This window comes from Bombina bombina, chromosome 1 (genome assembly GCF_027579735.1).
Source record: "Bombina bombina isolate aBomBom1 chromosome 1, aBomBom1.pri, whole genome shotgun sequence".
NCBI lineage: Eukaryota > Metazoa > Chordata > Amphibia > Anura > Bombinatoridae > Bombina > Bombina bombina.
In genome coordinates, this window is record NC_069499.1 from 435637689 (window position 1) to 435650526 (window position 12838).

The window sequence follows — 12838 nt, forward strand, 5'->3', positions numbered from 1 at the left end:
ATTCCTAAATGAATAACTGAATAAGCATTCTGTGTTTGATTTTTGGAGGTCCACTGCGCCAAGATACACTGCCTTGCCAGCAACGTGCTGAGCGTAAGAATGGGATATAATGATTTGTGTTGTATCTCCCACGTAAACAAGAATATGAGTTTAGGGTCAAAGCAGAGGTCCTCGTTAAAGGTAATTTTAACCCAATATTGCAGGCGCTTCCAGAATTGGTTTACATATGGACACTCAAAGAAATAATGTTTAAGTGTAGACCCTAGTGACGAGCATTTGATACATTGATTTGGCAAGTCCTGCTTCCAGTTGGCTCGGTGTGCAGGGGTGATATAATCCTTGTTTATCATCCTAATCTGCATTTCTCTAATCTGGACCGCTAGACTAGCTGATCTCGTTCTGTCTAAACTGATAAGTACGTAATTAGTGGATATTTCCCCCAACTCCTCTTTATGCAGCCTAGTCAAGATATTCCCTACAGCATCTTTGGAAATATGTGCCATCAACTGGCGATATATAGGGGACATAGAGAAACTACCCATTTTATAAGTAACATGAATATGAGAAAATGGGAAGAGCTGCCAAAAATCTGTCCTTTGGGCCATCAGTGTGTGCCGGACCTGGAGGTAGGTGTATTTGGTAAGTGGTATTGGCTTTTAAGGTCCTGTTAAGTCTTGACCATGTGTGACAAAGGGTCCAAAAGAGCACCCACCAATGTGATTCCCCGTAACATCCAGTCCCAAAAAGGGGCTGTTTCATTCATTTCCCGCCGGGAAATCCTTATTTCCCATCAGTGGGATATATCTGGGTGTGGGAGACCTGTTTCCCAGACATTTAAACGCAAGCTTCCAAGCCCTTAGAGCATCTCTATACATAAGATTGTTCCTAAGACTCGAAGGCAGGTCGATAAATGATATGTATGGTAAAAAGCCAAGGAATGTGGGGAGACAACAGCCGTCTCCAAAGATTGATCCTGAAAATACATTGTGTTAAGTTGCCAATCTATCACCAGTCGAATTAATGCTGCCCAGTTGTAAAAATTAAGATTAGGGAGCGCCAGGCCCCCTCTAATGTACGGCTGCTGTAAGGTTGTAGCTGCTATACGTGGTCTCTTGCCACTCCAGATAAAGAGTTGGATTGTTCTATTTAGCTTTGCGATATCCACTTTGGTAAGCAGGAAGGGTAGAATCAAAAGTGGGTATAGGAGTTTAGGTAAGATTGACATTTTGAGAAGGCTAATCCTTGCCGTCAGACCCAGCGGGAGCTTGGCCCATGCCTGTAACTGTAGGGGTAGTTGTGTACACTGTTTTGTAATGTTGAGATCATATAGTTTATATGGGTTTCTAGGTATAATGATGCCCAAGTAGGTGAGAGTATGAGGTTGCATGACAAAAGGGTAATCTCCTCGGTTTGGATCATGGTCAGTGAGCCATAGTATTTCAGATTTTGCCATATTTATCTTATACCCGAGAGGTCTCCAAAGACCCTTAGGGTATCAATGATTTTCGGAATATATAGGGAGGGGTTGCTGACAAAGAGTAACATGTCGTCAGCATATAGAGCCATGTGTATGTTGGCACTCCCAATAGTTATTCCAGGACAAATTTGTTTCAATTTTAGGGCGAGTGGTTCTAGGGCAAGATCAAACAATAGGGGGGAAAGTTGACAGCCCTGGTGTGTGCCCCTCTCTAGGGGAAAGTTTGGAGAGTAAAGACCATTGACTAGGATACTTGCAGTGAGGGTACAGTATAATTTGCAAATAAAATCAAGGAAGGGGCCATCAAAGTGAAAGTGTTGGAGAGTGTAAAAGAGGTTAGACCATTCAACTCTATCGAACGCCTTCTCTGCATCCAAGGACAACAGGAAGGCCTCCTGAGCCCCATTCTGATGTTCGGTAGCGGGCCTAGTCCAAAAGTGGTTGAGAGCATGGAGAACCTTTCTCAGGTTAACCACAGACAATCTTCCCTGAACAAACCCAGACTAATCAGGGTGTACCAGAAAAGGAAGGATCTCCTTCAGTTGGTATGCCAATATCTTCATCAGGAGCTTGTAGTCAACGTTTAGTAATGATATGGGGCGATCTGCTTCAGGGAGTGCGTGGTCCTTCCCCGGCTTTGGGCTGCTGTAAAAAACCCAGAAGGTCGCCCCTCCCGGATAAACATGTCATTAAATAAGTTAGAGTTGGAGATACCTGGGGTAATAGCAACCGGTAGAACTCCACAGGGAGGCCATACGGACCTGCCGCTTTTCCCAGGGATAAGGACTTAATGGCACACTGAATTTCCTCTAAAGATATTGGGGCGTTCAAAGTATCGATTTGGTCCTGTGTAAGATGGGGGATGGTAAGTGACTGCCAGAAGTCTCGAAGGGAGTCGTGGGATGTTGGTTGTTGCCTTTTATATAAGTTAGTAAAATAATTTGCCAGACAACTAGCCACCTCAGCAGGCATCCAGATTACCTTCCCCTCATGTTTTAAGGCAGCGATATCCTTCCTCGCAGTTCGTGCCTTCACCAATGTGGCCAGCAATCTGCCAGATTTGCCACCAAAATTGAGAATTTACCCACTGATTTCAGAAGGCTAGTAGCGGCCTGCTGCTCTGTAAAAGTATCTATTTCCGTCTTAGCAACAATGTAATCCTCATACGAAGAGCGGGACCCTAAGGTACAATACCCCAAATAGGCTTGTTTTAAATTATCCTGCAACATATTGTATCTATATTGGAGTTTACGTTTCAGGTTGGCCAAATAGGAGATAATATGCCCAGAGAGAACTGTCTTAGCAGTTTCCCAGAACAGCTGGGCATTAGAAAAGTGTGATAAGTTGTCAGTACAATAGTCATTCCAGGTGTGGAAAAGATGTTTCTGAAAAGATTCAGATGTGAGAAGGTATGAGGGGAAACACAGAACGATTCTGTTAGGCTCATTAGGGAGAGCACCCACTATAAGTTCCACGGGCGCATGATCCGAGATGACTATGTTGTGGATTTTATCAAAGGTGACCTGAGAGACCAGAGAGTCTGAGATAAGGAAAAGATCCAGTCTGGAGAGGGATGAGTTAGATTTGGAGAGACATGTGAAGTCCCTATCATCAGGGTATCGTTTACGCTAAATGTGACACACGGCCAGAGTATCACAAAGAAGGCAAAAAACCTTAAGCTTGAACCCACCCCTATAGCGAAGGATTCTTTTTTTAGTCAGGTCCTCAGACGGCCAAGATCTGTCCAGGGCTGGATGTGGGGTTAGGTTAAAGTCCCCTCCCAGGATAAACCTAGTGCCTATAAAAAGGAGATAGGGTCTGAACCAAGGTCTTCCAAAAAGGTAGGGAATTGGCATTGGGGGCATATATGTTACATAGTGTGTAGTAAATATTATTGATAGATACCTATACAATAAGAAACTCACCGTCAGGGTCAGTGACTACCTTCAGAACTTCCACTTGGAGTCTCTTACCAAATAAAATGGCCAACCCCCCACTGTTGCTCTGATAAGATATGTAAGTTATGTGTCCCACCCAGTCACTACACAATTTTTCATGTTCCCTGTCATTGAGATGGGTCTCCTGGAGGAGAGCCACATCTGCATTGAGTCTACGGAGATGAGTTAAAATGGATTTCCTCTTAATAGGGGAGTTAACACCTCCCACATTCCAGATGAATAATCTAAGGGCCATCAGTAGTCATTACAGCGAGCTGGGCACAGCAGATATCATGCGAATACTCAAGGACATAGGGTGAGGAATGAATTACCCTCCCACACCATCTAGACATAGTTTGTACAATGGATATATCAATAGGGATTCCTTAAGATGGTGCTGCATTAGTACTAGGATGCAGCAGGTCACAGCATCACAAGATCTCCGCAAAATAGAGGCGGCACAGAACAGTGAGCAATCAGAAATCATTAATATCAGCAGTGACATACTAAACCTCAACAAGTTACAATCCTCATCAATTTTATAAAAACTGGTGGGAAGAAAAGCAGGTACATTGTTCTGGGAGCAAAACAGTAGGGTCTCGGGATATATGAGCTGTCTCCAAAAGGAATAAAAGTACGTTTCTGGGGGGGGCGGAGCTAGCCTAGGAGCCGAGTGGTCGCATCTTTCTGCAGCTCTGTAAAAGAGCATTATTTTATCCTATTTCCATGACCCCTCGGCTCCACAAACTTACCCAAAAGGAGCATTAATGATTACACAGAACAATCTGTATGAGACTTGATCTATATCGAAGTCTAGGAGGAGGTTAGCATCCAAAACTAACAGTGAGGCCTGGCACAAGAATCACGCTACAGCGGCCATCTTTTTATAGACCCACGAGCTGTGTAACGTTAATACGTTTTGTGACAAGAGCAGCATAGGAATCCCGGCATAGAAAGTCCCAGCAAGCATCTCCTGGATATATTATAAGGTGCCCCGGTCTAGCTCGCTGCGAGAAGCGCACCTCTGACAGTTGAGCCATGCAGCTCGAGCTAAGAATCCTACTCAGAGCCCTAGAAGATCAGCTAGATCGACAAGCGGGGGAACTTACTAAAGAAATAAGGTTGTCATTCTCCTCTTCTATCCCCGTGATAAGCACTACAGAATCCAAGGTCTACCGGGAAGTACTGGCCTCAGGCGGGGCTCAGGAGAGCCTAAGTGAGATGGAAGGAGCTGGATGTCTGACAGGCGAGTACAATATGGAAGTCCCATATCCAGATCGTACGCAAGCTCTCTACACATGCCGCGATTCGATGGAGCTTGAAGGAGGGTACTTTTTCAGCGGGGGCAAATACACTTGGTCAGAGTTATTGTCCAGTTGGACCCGGACAGGGCTCTAGCCCAAAAACGCTCGCAAAAGTCACTGCACTCACGGTTCTTATGCAGCTACCAACCTGTCCTTATGTTTCTACTGGTCCTTTCTTACAGGAACTTTTCTTTTTGAGGTGGGAGATAAAGCCAGATCGGACACTAAGTCTGTTCACTTACATCATTCCCATGGCCCTGAAATGCCCGCTGGAACTGCTGCATCCTCTACTAGGCCTCCCCACTACGCAGCCCTTCAATTACACTCCTTTTCGAAAAGGGATTGGGTAAATGCAGTATTATACCTATTAAAGCAGGTCAGGTCTATATATACACAATGCCACTTGTCTGCAAGTCCTAATGATGACCCCTGAGTTTGAATTGGTTTTTAGATCCTGAACGGACATATTTGACTCATGTTGGGGACTGATGTCTCCCTCAGACATTTTATTAATACATATCGTGTGGTTTTATCAATGTTTTAGCACCCTTTGTTACACAATGTTCTCTATCTCAGTACAATGCTGTTTCTGGCTTATATTTATTTAGCTTACATTATGTGAATACACTTATTTGATGATGCAAGTTTACTTTATGTTGTAGATATTGCTTTGAGAATTCATTGAATATGCCATTTAGCAGAAGCTAGACAGTTAATGGGGTTATGGTATTATATTATTACGTGTTATATTTAATATACTGGTTTCCTAGGACACATTGGCCTATAGCTTTATATGGGGTAAATGTTTATAATGTATATGTGTTTACAAGTTATATCCCCATTTGTGACAGACAGATTTAGATAGTTATCTCTTAATTGAGTGGCCAACAGATACAGTACATCAGGGGCCTAGTCCCCATAATTAGACCCACAACCGGTCCTATAATAACAGCCCCAATGAAGGCAGAGGCTGAGCTGTAGTTGAGTCGGGCTGACACTTTCCCACAGAGCGGCAGGGACTTTCCTGGCCAGAACCTGAACTGTATTTAAATCCCTAGACAGTCATGTCTCAGAGTTGGAGTGGGCTGAAATTGTCAAAAATATGATAAATGCCGCCACAGGAGACTATGATAAGAATCTTAACTTACAGCAAATTAGAACTGTTTTACACTGAACACACTCATGTTACTGTTCTCGACTTCTACTGACTATTTTATATGTTATGTGTTCAAAACCCCTTATTTGTGCTTTAGTTTATACATTAGGATTGATAGAAGCGTAGCTATCCATTTCAGACATGGTTTTAGCCTTTATTGCTATGTTTTAACTATTAACTCCCCTCCCAGGCACAGTTTTGATCTATTCCTTATTGTAGGACACTGAGTAATGCTTCAAATGATAAGTTATTCAGAACAGATTTAGTGCAGTCATATACAGTTTCTTATTCTATAATATCTTATTTACTGTTTTATGTTCCTTGTCTACTTCTACAGGGCCTTAAAATCACATTCCATGCAAGTTTTGTGTATAAAAAGCAGTTCATACGCATGTTAACATGTAAGGTTTAATATGTTTGTTAGATTGGATATATAATGTATTTTGCAACTATTGGTCAAATGCCAACACCCATTCAAGTTCATAATATTTATAGGTTATAATATATACAGCTAGCAGGCTTTACCTATGGATTTTATTATCCATAGGGGGCTATCCTCCAGATATAACTCCATCAAAAGCTATATTGACCTCATCACAACCACAGTCCCTAGCTTGAGTAATATAATTAATAGACTATTTACCCTAAGTGTAAAGGGGAAAATTATTCGTATATATAAGTTAATGGCCTAGCATCTCTATGAGGGAGTTTGTTATATTTCACCAACAATATGAAGTTCTGTTGTCTGTACCCCCATATTATATAAACAGTTTACGGATTAGAAGTGAATGTTAAGTATGTTAAGATATGCTATGTAAGTGTATATTATTATGGCTCTGGCGGCTTCGTGAGAGCTCTCACTTCCCTATACTCTGAGTAGCATGTTGATTTGTTTTAACTTAGGCACTGGCTTGTCATTATGCCCTTATACCTATATGTAAATAAGCGCTGTAGTACAGTTAACGATTATGCCTACTATATACTACATACCCTCTGCAGTATAGCCTTCATAGTTAAGCTTTCCTAGATACTAGTGAAATCTCTCCCATTCAAGGTCTCATCACTAATGCTGATATCCGAGACAGAAAGTTTAATTCCCATATACTCCCCCTGACCTGTGTTATATAAGGTGTCACAAAGAGATGTCTCTTGTACTTTTCTCTTCATGCCCTACCATGTGCACCGTTTCCTAATAGTTTCATAGTTTTATTTATTTTGTTTTCGGACAAAATATGCTATATATTTTATGTTAATCAGCAGAGTAGCCTTTTAGACACTATTTAGCTACTTCACCTAGCATTAAGATGTCACTTTGCCCCACTACCTACTCTTAAGTAGACTAATTCCCCAAGGCATATCTGATTTATCTTTTTAGTAATCCAGCTGCCAGGCCTACGGTCTCTACATTTGGGTACTCCTAAGTTCACTCCAGGTGCCCTTTGCTGCTTACATATATAGTTGGCTCCGTCCTCCCACCACCCCCCTTCTCCTATACATATAGCGGTGCTTACCCGCTGAATATCCCCTTCCCCCTATATATCTCAGCCCAAGAGTGGCTGATACTTTTTTGAACCCTCCACAGGCTGATATTTTGGTATTGGATAATATTTTTTTTTTAGAATGTGGAGTTCATACGCTGATAATATAAAAAGAAGTGATATTTCATCTCGCCAAAGATATTGTCTATCTTCATAATCAGACTTGACATGTATTTTTTCTTGCTGTATGTGCATATTGCTTTCTTAATAATGCCTTTGTATAAAAAAAAAAAAAAAAAAAGTACGTTTCTGGTACAACACTAAGAGGGTTGCCACTAACAACGCTTTTTCTAGAAACATATACCCGTTAAGCGGAATGTCTCATAGTATAGGGGATGTCTGGAGGCTCCAGTGATGTCAAAACAGTTACATTATGCTTGGGCCATAGGACATAGTTATGTATCCTAAAGCAATCAGGGGCTACAACCTCCAACACCACCAGACATGCAGAGCTTATAATTGTGGGTCTATAGAGTAGGGGGAGCAGAAAATATGAAACATATTGCAGTGGGTAAGAGACTGGATGTGTAAATATAGCTCTCGGCCTTTACTAAAAAAGTTGATAAGTGGGGGCAGTGCCGTGAGGGGTCGGGGCAGTGCCTGAGACCCTGTGTTTTAATCCTGAGCAGTAAGAGGTGATCACTAGATTTGGATTGAACAGCACTCACAACAATTAAAACAGATAAACAATTAACAATGATGGCTAATATCTTCTTAATCAAACAAATCTACGAGAGTGCAAACAAACACAGAAGTGTAATATAGTACAGACTATATGTATAAGCACAAATATGATCGACAGGTACTCAAAAGTGTAGCAGCACCCACTCGTGCTTAGTGGCACCTACTGGGATCTCTCAGTGTCCCAGCTCACTGCTCTTGGAATCCAACACAGACTTCTGTCCAGGGCGTTTTCTCCAAACAGAAAGAACTCAGGCTCTCAATCAAGTGAGAAAAAAAAGAAAGAAAAATATATATGTATGTTCAAGATATTAATCATTATTATCGTATAAGGATTGATAAATATGGAGGCCGGTACAGTGTAAGTTACCGATACAAGGGGTGATTACATATGAGACATGTGGGCGTATTTTGTCCACGCCCATAAATCATGACACGGGCCATCGCCATTGGTAGAGGAGCAGAGTAATGATTACCTATTAGAGGCAGGTAGGTAAATATGTAGACAAACATTATATACAAGACGAGCGGTTATCGGATTGAAATTTATAGTACTATTAAGATCTAAAAAACGAATATCGTCATTATCATTAAGGTTAGTAAAGAACTTAATTTATTTTAACAACAAGCCGTTTTTAGGCAGTTGGGCCAATTCCTGTAAATATTAATAAGAGATGAAGTATAGATCTTCGGGATACAGGATAACTAAAACAACCGAATAATTTGATATTTACTATATATTAAGGGTTATCCTGCTACATACATCAGGGAAGCGAAATACTGATGATTGTATATAGACAACCTCATTATTGTATCTATTTTGCAGCAAAGGGTTTTTTGGGTATATGAGGGGTTAAGTTGAGAACTAATTAATGTTGGTAACAGCTGTCTATAGGGGTGTGACAACATGATTGTGTTTGTATTGGTCAAGATCAGTTTAAAGCTCAGAGCTCTAAGTCGGGGTGCAGATGCCTGATGAAACAGCGTGTCAGCTGAGAAACTAGTTGCATGATTTTAATACACAGTGGTAATTTGTGTACACTGTGTTTTATACTATATTTTATTAAAGTGAATTGATATTTTTCACTTGATTGAGAGCCTGAGTTCTTTCTGTTTGGAGAAAATGCCCTGGACAGAAGTCTGTGTTGGATTCCAAGAGCAGTGAGCTGGGACACTGATAGATCCCAGTAGGTGCCACTAAGCACGAGTGGGTGCTGCTACACTTTTGAGTACCTGTCGATCATATTTGTGCTTATACATATAGTCTGTACTATATTACACTAGGAGGCGCCCCTTCTGTATATGTTTGCACTCTCTTAGATCTGTCTTGACATTTTTTGGGAAGGAGCAGCCGAAATTGGAAGATAGAGACATCAATGGTTGCAGGCCCAAGCCGGGATCACATTTACAGCCACTGATTATCCTTAAGGACTGACAAGTCCGAGTATCTTAATTGTACTACCACTATTGATATATATTGTTATTATTGTTATTATTGTATTTTATATGTGGTGTGTTTTGAACATTGTGTTCTGAACATTGGGTCTCTTTTGGCGCCCCCTTGAGTGGTGATGAGGAATTGTCACCAGGTTGGATAATCAAACAATGCAACCTGCAAAGTGTGTTATGCATCCCGACAATAAGAAGTAGCATTAATAATATTCCAAACATGATATTCATGTCTGTCCTTGTCGTATAGGGTGGGCTCCGGGTAATAGGAGTATCTCAACAAAGAGAAGATAGACAAGTTCAGCCGTGTATAGGTCTTGATAGGTCCTATTTCCAGGGGAATATACATAGAAGCTTACAATTGTGGGTCTATAAAGTAGGGGAAATAAAATAAAAAAAAAAAAACAACCTAAGACAGGCTGCAGCAGGTAACATATCAAACTGGGCATATAAATACGGCTCTGAACCTTTGATAATATAGTGTGCAACAGGGGGCTATGCCCCAAAGAGCCAGGGAGTGGGAAATTCCATTGTCTAAGACCCCTTAAATCATTCATGGGCAGAGAGAGATGGTCACTAGATCTGAAGTAAACAGTATTCACAACAATTTGAACAAAGAAATACACAACTAAAAACAATAATTAGTTCTTCTTAATCAAACCAGCCAAGCTGTAAAGTATGTTATGCATCACGGCAACAAGAAGCAACATTAATACTATCACAAATATATTATACATATCTGTCCATGTAGCAGGGAGTGTCCACAGGATAGGGAAAGTTCCCCAGGTGTAGTAGTCTCAGCTACTAAAGTTCTTTTTTGCAGCCAAATAGGCCTCTAGCACCTGTGGAGAATGGAAGTACAGTACTTAGGGCCAGATTCAGTTATCAGTCGGAGCTTAGCAGGATACAACAGAGCCACTTGCCGGCCCTGCTCATGCAATTTTGAACAATGTGGGGAAAAGTCCTTTCGCCTCCTGGTGACTTCCAATGAGTAGTCCTGAAACAGTAACAGGCGGTGGGAATCATATTTCACTTCTTTTTGTGTACGGTATGCTTGGAGAATTAGGATCTTCTCTTGAAAGTTTAAACACTTGAAAATCCCCTGTCTAGGTTTGCTACTGGTATTTAGAAGGGTTTCAGGGCCCACCCTATGGGCTCTCTCCACATCTATAGGAAGACGATCAGCATGGACACCTAGCAGTGTAGGGAAAGACAGAGCCATGAACTCCATGAGAGCCTTGCCTTTGATCACTTCAGGGATGCCAACAATACGAAGATTGTTGCGACGGCTCCGGTTCTCAAGGTCCTCAACCCTGTCCAAGAGATGTTGGTTTTGCCTCAAGAGCTGTTTGATAGAGACATCCGCTCTAGACTGCCGGTCCTCTACATCAGATATGCGATTCTCTGCAGTAGTTGGGCAGGAAGAGAAGTGGCGCACCTCACTGGTTAAATTATCCACCCCTGCTTGTAAGAAATCAATCTTGGGTAGAAAAAAGGATTTTAATTCTTGCATAAGGGCTGAATTATCCCCACTTTGAGAGTTGGAAAGGTCAGGGCACTGGGAAATTTCTGAGTGTATATCGGCCACATGGCGCAACCTTTTATCTGCTGCTTTAGATTTGTGGCTCATTTTGTTATCTTGAGTGGTGTGTAGTTTCTGAAAATATTGATCTACTTTCATGTGAATATTAGGAATAGGAGCTAGAGCTCCGCTGGACAGTCCTGATTGAAAAGTCAGCAATATGGCTATTGGCCGAGTAAATTCCTTAATGGGGTTGGTAAAGTCCGAGATCCCTGCAGCTACTTATGCACTGTTCTGGAGCAATATGACAATGGCAGCTCATAAAAGGCAGTGAAACCCCAGTGCCATTTTTTCTGTTAATGCCTGTGGCTCCATTATGCAGCAATCAGTACAGTACCTTACGGGAGTCCACACATCAGCACCCTGAGAGCTGGTTCACGGGGCCCGTCAGCTAGCCCTTCAAGTCGTACACCTCCACTCAGAATCACTGGTCAGTCCCTGGTATTAATGTGCACATTTCAAGTCGCGGTGCAGCCCTGCCGCCTCCCACGTGGATCGTAAAAACAGCTGTTTGGCCAAAGTTTGTTCCCGGCCTGTCCAGGTATTTACCTCCTGTCGCCCTCCAAGGCAGAAATCGGCTCCACTCCTGTAGCGATGTGGACGGATCAGTTTTGGCGTGTTAGCCGCGTGGTAAGCCAGTAGCATTATACAACCGGGGGCTAGGGCAGATGGTGAGCCCTTCACAGTAAGTAAGTCGGCTAACGATGACCAGGATGTGTCCCCTAGCAAGACGATAATCTGTGGGGGGCCGACTGGCATCAAAATCGTGTGAAAAGATTAGCTTTTTAGTTATGGAGCACGGAGCTCTTGTTTTCTGCTGCCAGTCAGCAGTCCAGCCCACTAGAAGTCTCCAAGTATACAGTTTCTTAAGGTTTAGCAAGACACTTTAAAAACTGTAAAGCAAATCTCAACTGCACTAAGCTTTACAAAACTGTAAACAAACAAAAACAACATTTTAAAGCAAGCTCCCTAAGATGGGAACATGAGACAAAATTTTGTAGTATCTTATTTGTTGACAGTGATGAGATTTCTAGACAAGACGGAAAAATGATAAATTGGTTATAACTCACTAAAATAGTGGCTATGACATACCTGAAGAAATATGCTGTATTGGTAATTAGGATTTAGTGGGTTCTATACAAAATAAGTGTTAGTGCTACAAAGAAAGGTCCTAGTTTTTAGCACTGGTCAAACACACATAGCTCTAGATTAGGGTTTTAGGTAACTGGCCAGTCTGTAGGATTTTACGTAGTTGATAGCCTGAGTTTACCTATGGATGATACATGAATGGCATAAATAATTCTGGGTAAATAAAAAAAAAATATGCGCTATGATAAAACCTAGTTGCTAATTTAGCAAATTCAATATAACATGCAGCAAAACATTAGTAAACTAAACTGTCCCACCAAATAAATGTGATAAACAAAGATGGTATCTGTGTGATTTTTAATGCATGTAACAAAACACATTATCTACAAATAGATCTCTAGCTCTTTATTTTTAAAATCAGAACAAATTTATTCTGTAAATGGTTTTCCACAGTTTTCTTAGATTATACAGACCACCACCCACATATTTCTCAATATCTTTTTAAAGTGAAAGTCAATCTTAGCGTTTTACAAACTCTAGGATTGACTAATGAAACAAATAAAGGGGGCTTTCATTCATGAAATATAAGATACTTCATGTAGAAAGCTCCTTTATTTGATTCAAT

At 41.4% G+C, this 12838-nt stretch overlaps 1 protein-coding gene across 1 annotated transcript in view; it reads right to left on the reverse strand.

The window, feature by feature from the left end:
* TTC21B (tetratricopeptide repeat domain 21B) overlaps window positions 1–12838 on the reverse strand; it is a 397674-nt gene that overhangs the window by 359222 nt on the left and 25614 nt on the right. The window lies entirely within an intron of this gene.